Source organism: Rattus norvegicus, chromosome 2, assembly GCF_021556685.1.
Source record: "Rattus norvegicus strain SHRSP/BbbUtx chromosome 2, alternate assembly SHRSP_T2T, whole genome shotgun sequence".
Taxonomy (NCBI): Eukaryota; Metazoa; Chordata; class Mammalia; order Rodentia; family Muridae; genus Rattus; species Rattus norvegicus.
Window position 1 is genome coordinate 83,882,185 of NC_141535.1, and position 5,574 is coordinate 83,887,758.

At 45.2% G+C, this 5,574-nt stretch overlaps 1 non-coding gene across 1 annotated transcript; it reads right to left on the bottom strand.

Moving 5' to 3' along the window:
• Positions 1 to 4,909: 4,909 nt before the first annotated feature.
• Rnu1-80 (RNA, U1 small nuclear 80) lies at positions 4,910 to 5,068 on the bottom strand. Its single transcript, XR_015679182.1, has one exon. It is a non-coding gene; the product is annotated as a U1 spliceosomal RNA (small nuclear RNA).
• Between the last annotated feature and the right edge of the window lie 506 nt (positions 5,069 to 5,574).

Here is a 5,574-nt window from a genome sequence, read left to right on the forward strand (position 1 = left end):
CAACACAAGAAATGGGAATGCTGTCTCATCATTCATTCCTGAAACTTGTATTTAAGACATGAGATGCCCAGGCTTCGAGACAACACCATTTTAATTCAGAATTGCCCTTGCTAATCCTTCAGAGAAGTGAGAGATTGCCTCATTATCCAGCGTTATGCGACCAGTTTCATCACTTTGCGATCAGCATTACTCGCTCTTTCCTTCTTTACGAGGCCCTCCTTCCAAGGCTGTGGCACCTAATTCTAATTTAGTCTAATTTTGGAACCGCAAATATAAACTCGTGTGGCATTTCGCTTATCTCTAAAGTAAAGTTATTGCTCTGGTTCTAAGTTCCTTTTTAGAGCACATTATTGTTTGTTGAGTTATTGATCTTACTCAGAAAATTAGAATATTAGCGTTCATGTCCTTTACATTAAAATGCCATTTGTTAATTTGCATTAAATAGCTGGCATTATGGGCCCACTGTGAATTAATTTTGCTTCTAGCTGTTACTAATTATTAACGTTTTTTATCTTTGTGCTTCGAGTGTTTGTTTTGATATCCTACTTTCCTATCTGCTCCAAGTCATAAGTCATCAGGGAGGAAGCAATTAATCCACCAGATTGCCCGAATGGCATTCATCCTGGGAGACCATTTATATTAGGAACTGGAGATTACCTTTTAACAACTGGTAAAGATCAATCTGTTTCAATATTGGGAATTGAAATACAGAGACTTCTTGATGCTTAATTACCCTGTATAGGAACAGCCAGAGCCTACTGCTTGCCTTTGATATCTGACCGTGGGGGGAGAACAAGATGCTGGGGACACATACTTTCTCCTAAAATGCAGAGAAACCCTGGGTAATATGCAGAGTATTTTAGAAGAGAAGTTCGGAAGTTATGCTAAAGGCTGGGGGTGATGACTTGGTAAGTGACCACTGCATAAGGGCCTGAGAATAGTCCCAGACTCCATGTAAAAGCAGGGATCTGGCGATCACTAACATGCCACAAACACATAGGCATAAAATTACAGTTCCTGGGGAGGAGGAATCTGTGGGGCTCACTGGACCAAGAAGCTCCAGGCCAAGGAGAGACCCTGCCTCAAAAAGACAAGGTAGACAGCATGGAGAAATTGATCCATTATCTTCACATGGGTGTGTACACATATTCATGTGCACCTCATATACACACATACCACATGAATGTACATGTATATGTGCACATATTCATACACACATGTACAACATGAATGTACACACACACACACACACACACACACACACACACACAGCATGGGATGTCCGGAAGCTTCTAGACACTTAAATAGGTTACGTGGTACCCAAGAAGTACTCCCAGATCCTGAGGCCCAAAGGTGGAGGCCAGGCCTACATGCCTGTGTTTAGAGAGAATGAATTCTGGTGCCTTTAGAGGTCAGAGAAAACTGGAGCTTGTAGCTTTACTCTTGGTCAATGTGTTCAAAGATCTTTTGCCTCCATAAAAAAATATGGTTCTGTTATCAGAAGTAGAGTTGCTTAAAGCCAAGATCACATATGCTCTCACAGCTTCCTTAGTTTTGCATCCTGACATGGCTTAGCTGGGCTTCTAAGGCTCCCTTTAAGATATCAAGTGGATGTGGATCCCTTGCCAAGATCACTGCTATTAGGAGGGTTAGTTCTTCATCAGCTGTAAGCCATCAGCAAACATTAATCAAGGCTTCCTTCCCTCTGCTCCTCACTCATCACTGGGCTTCAACACAGAGAATCTTGTAGCAGAGTAGCCAGTGTCCCTGACAGTGAACAAACAAGAGGCAAGATCAAGCAAGATCAAAGAAGCGAGAGCCTAGAGCCTCTTCTCGGACCTGGTATCCCGACATTCATCATTCAGCTCACATTCAAGAGTTGCAAGCACCAGGGAAGATGTGGGTCTGCCCACCCTAGGCTGCTATTGCTCTCCATACGTATTCTTGACAAAGGATGAGATAATTAAAAAGGTCCCCACACAAATAAGATCCAGACCTCAAAGAAAGGGTGCCACCATCTGGTGTTGTCTCTCTGAGGCTGAACCTGGAAAAGAAACTGGAAAGCAGAGCCCCTGAACTTGTGACTGAGCTGAGCACTGTGACTGCGTTGATGGCTCAGGAATGAGGACAGCCAGCAAGTGGAGAGTCCATTCTCTCCTCCCTTCCTCCATTCTCATTCTGGATACCTAGCTGGCAAAACTAAAAGAGTGGCAAAGGGTACGTGTTCTCTAAGTGCCTTACAGAACTACAACTCTGAGGTCATAAGGCACAGTGCAGGCAGTGAAGTTGAAGCTGGGAGCTCGACCCTTAATAATTAGCATGAAAGGCAGCGGGGACTTTCTCCAGCTGACTCTGACAACACTGATCTCTGTCTGGGGATTAAGGTTAAAAAATAACTTTAAGGTTTTTCAGTGAGAAGTCAAAGCTTTTGTGTGTAGCTTAGGTGTAGAGTCTAAATGTATACTATCAAAACAGTGCCAGGACCTCAAAATACAACAAAATGCAACCAACATCTCAGAGCAGTGAAACCCTGTGGTTACCAGTAGAGACAGCTGTGCAGCCCCTCCTGCGGACAGGGCGAATGGGCTCTCATGTCAGAAAGGAGAGACGAGGTTCAATGTCATCGTGGGGAGTACTAAAGGAGGGAAAAGAGAGACTGGGGCATGAAGCAAAGTCAGGACCTTGAAGGGGGGGGGGGAGTGGGAAACATGGTAGAAATGCAAAGTCCATCCACAAAAAAAAATGATCAAAGGCATAAACAAATGTGAGCACCGTGGAACTTCAAGGAAACAGGAAGGAGGAGGCAGGCTCTCCCAATGGGACAAATGGGGCTTCCAGAAGAAAAAATAGGTCTGGAAATGTTAACATGCCCGTGCACAGGTTAAATGAGCTTAAAGAAAAACTGGAGAGGATCAAGCAGTGGAGAGCTCTGGATGTGAACAAAAATCAGTCTGCAGCAGAGAGTAGGGGAAGAGAAAACAGACACAGAGAGAGGGAGATCCTGCAGGGCATCAGCACATGTCTGCAAACCCAGCACCACGGACACCAAGCAAGACTGGGAATGTGAAACCATCTTAGGATACACACTGCAATCCTATCTCAAACAGTAAATGTGTGCATGTGTAGTGGATAGACACATACACACACACACACACACACACACACACACACACACACACACGCACGCACAGAGTCCCTGACTTGTGAAAGCTAAAGTTACAATTTTTCAACCTTAGTATGATTGCCTCCAAAGCTGTATTTATCCAGTAGAAAATAAGTGTCCAATTTTGATGTTCCCCACCGCTAGACATGTGTGGTAAGATGCTATTTCTGGTAGTATTGGACCCCATCAGCAGGCTGTCTCATCCCATCAGCCCTGAAGTCATGAAGGGAGACAGCCAGCTAGCTATGGTATCCTGTGTGACTAAGGCAGGTGTTCTGTAGGTAGATTGAACACACCTGTGACTTGTGATATTTTGAGGTGGGTTTACTGAGACATAACTCCATCCAAATCAAGGGTCATGGAAAGGCTCCTGTTAGATGGTTGAACCCTCGTTTCTCCTGTGCATGCCTAAAGATCAACCATCTAAAGGTTAGATTCCTTCCTAGAGTCACTTCTGAATAACCTAGATGACTTTTCTACATGGTACAAATGACTGGGAAGGAAATCTTTCATTTCTTTTCTTTCCCATTCAGAATCCTGGGCTGAGTTTCAAGCATGAAGGAACCTCCGAAAATATTGTTGGACTCAGTGGGAAAGTTAGTCAGATTTAGCTTATTATCACAAAAAGGGTCTGGAGATACCGTAGGTACAGCATAGCATAACACAGCATAGTATGACATAGCGGAACGTTCAGGGGTAGAAAGACACCTGGGGTAAAAATAGGGAAAGGGAAACTGGAAAAGCAGTGATGTTTTTTTTTAAAAACAGACTCAGAGTAGACAATTCAAACCCTGACAAGTCCAAACACCTTTTAGAATCTGGCAGACATACATACCCTATGTCCTGAACCAGGTCCACGCTCTCTCCTCCACCCATGACAATGCACTCTGCTTATTAATAGATGCAAAAAGAAAACAACACAACAAAAACGGCAGACACAGCCAATACTTCCTTTTCTGAGCAGCTGTCAAGATGACTGAAGTGGAACAGAAGACGTGGACCTTCCAAAAGTTCACCTACGATGGTGGACCTGGACCAACTGCCTGAGATGGTAGGCAGCCCAATGAGCACGTACAACAGAAAGACTGAGTGGAGGTCAAAGCAGAGACGATTTGATCTACCTAGAACTCTCTGCATCACCTACCAGCTGGTGAAGCAAGGTCAGCCTGGTATAGGTGCCTCCCACTCCTCCCACTTTATCCCCCTCAGACAGCAGAGGCCAATAAAGACTCATGCTTAGTCCCTCAGAAACACACACACACACACACACACACACACACACACACACACACACACACACACACACACACTAATTTCTCCAATCTCAATCTTGCAGCAGAATTTAGCATCACTTCTTCCCAGGTCCATCCTCCTGCTCCTTGGTCTATTTCCTGGGCACCCTGGGCACCCCGGCCTCCTCCCTGGGCTCCCCGGATTCCCTGGGCTCCTTGGCCTACACTGACCTCTTTTTTTAAGAAAGGAAGAAGGAAGGAAGGAAGGAAGGAAGGAAGGAACATCTGGCCGCTTGGCCAAGAGGTTGGAAGGGAAAAAAAGAAAAATGCTCAAGACTTGAGTTAAACTCAAATTCTCCTTTCCACCCACTGTTTTCTCTCTCGATGCTAAGAGTGTAAGGTCCTCGGGACAGGAAACCATAAGAGTTTCCCATCTTAAAGTTAGGGTTAAAAAATTATGTAGAAACTCTTAGGATGAAAGAAAAAATAACTACTTTTGATTACAGGAAGGACCAGGGGAGCACTTGGACACAGCTTCCCTACTGCCACAAATTATGCAGTCGAGTTTCCTTGCATTTGGGGAAATCACAGGGATCAGCACACCCCAAAAGCAATGGGTGAGCCTCACCCTGGGAAAACCACTTCATGGTCATGGTATCTCCCCCTGCAGTGGCCTCTTGATGATGAGTGTTGCTCATGCTGCCTCTCCAAACATCCCAAGTCCTGAGCATTAAACCCACACAGTCCTGGCTTCAACTGCTGCTTGACACTGACGGTTTCTACCGCCTTTGAATGGCACCAAGAGGAACGCCAAGCCTTTAACCCATAGGTCTTTGGGGACATTTCACATGTGAGGGTTCAGTCAGCTCTGAATCCTGGAATTCCCACATAGCATAGAAGTGTTTGGGTATGTGGGACCCATGGTCTAGAAGTACGTATACCGGAGGTGGCCAACACAACCTCTCATACCTGGAGCTCTCTGAAGGAGAGATCAGCAGCTTTGAACTGGCCATCAGCCCCATGCCCCTGTGCACTCCCTCAGCAGCCAACAGCACTCTGGGAACATAGAGCAATATGCTGCACAACCCAGGGGACAGACGAGAGAATTCTAAAATAGATCCATTTTCATTTGTCCAAAATTACATGACTCTTCTCTCTCTCTCTCTCTCTCTCTCTCTC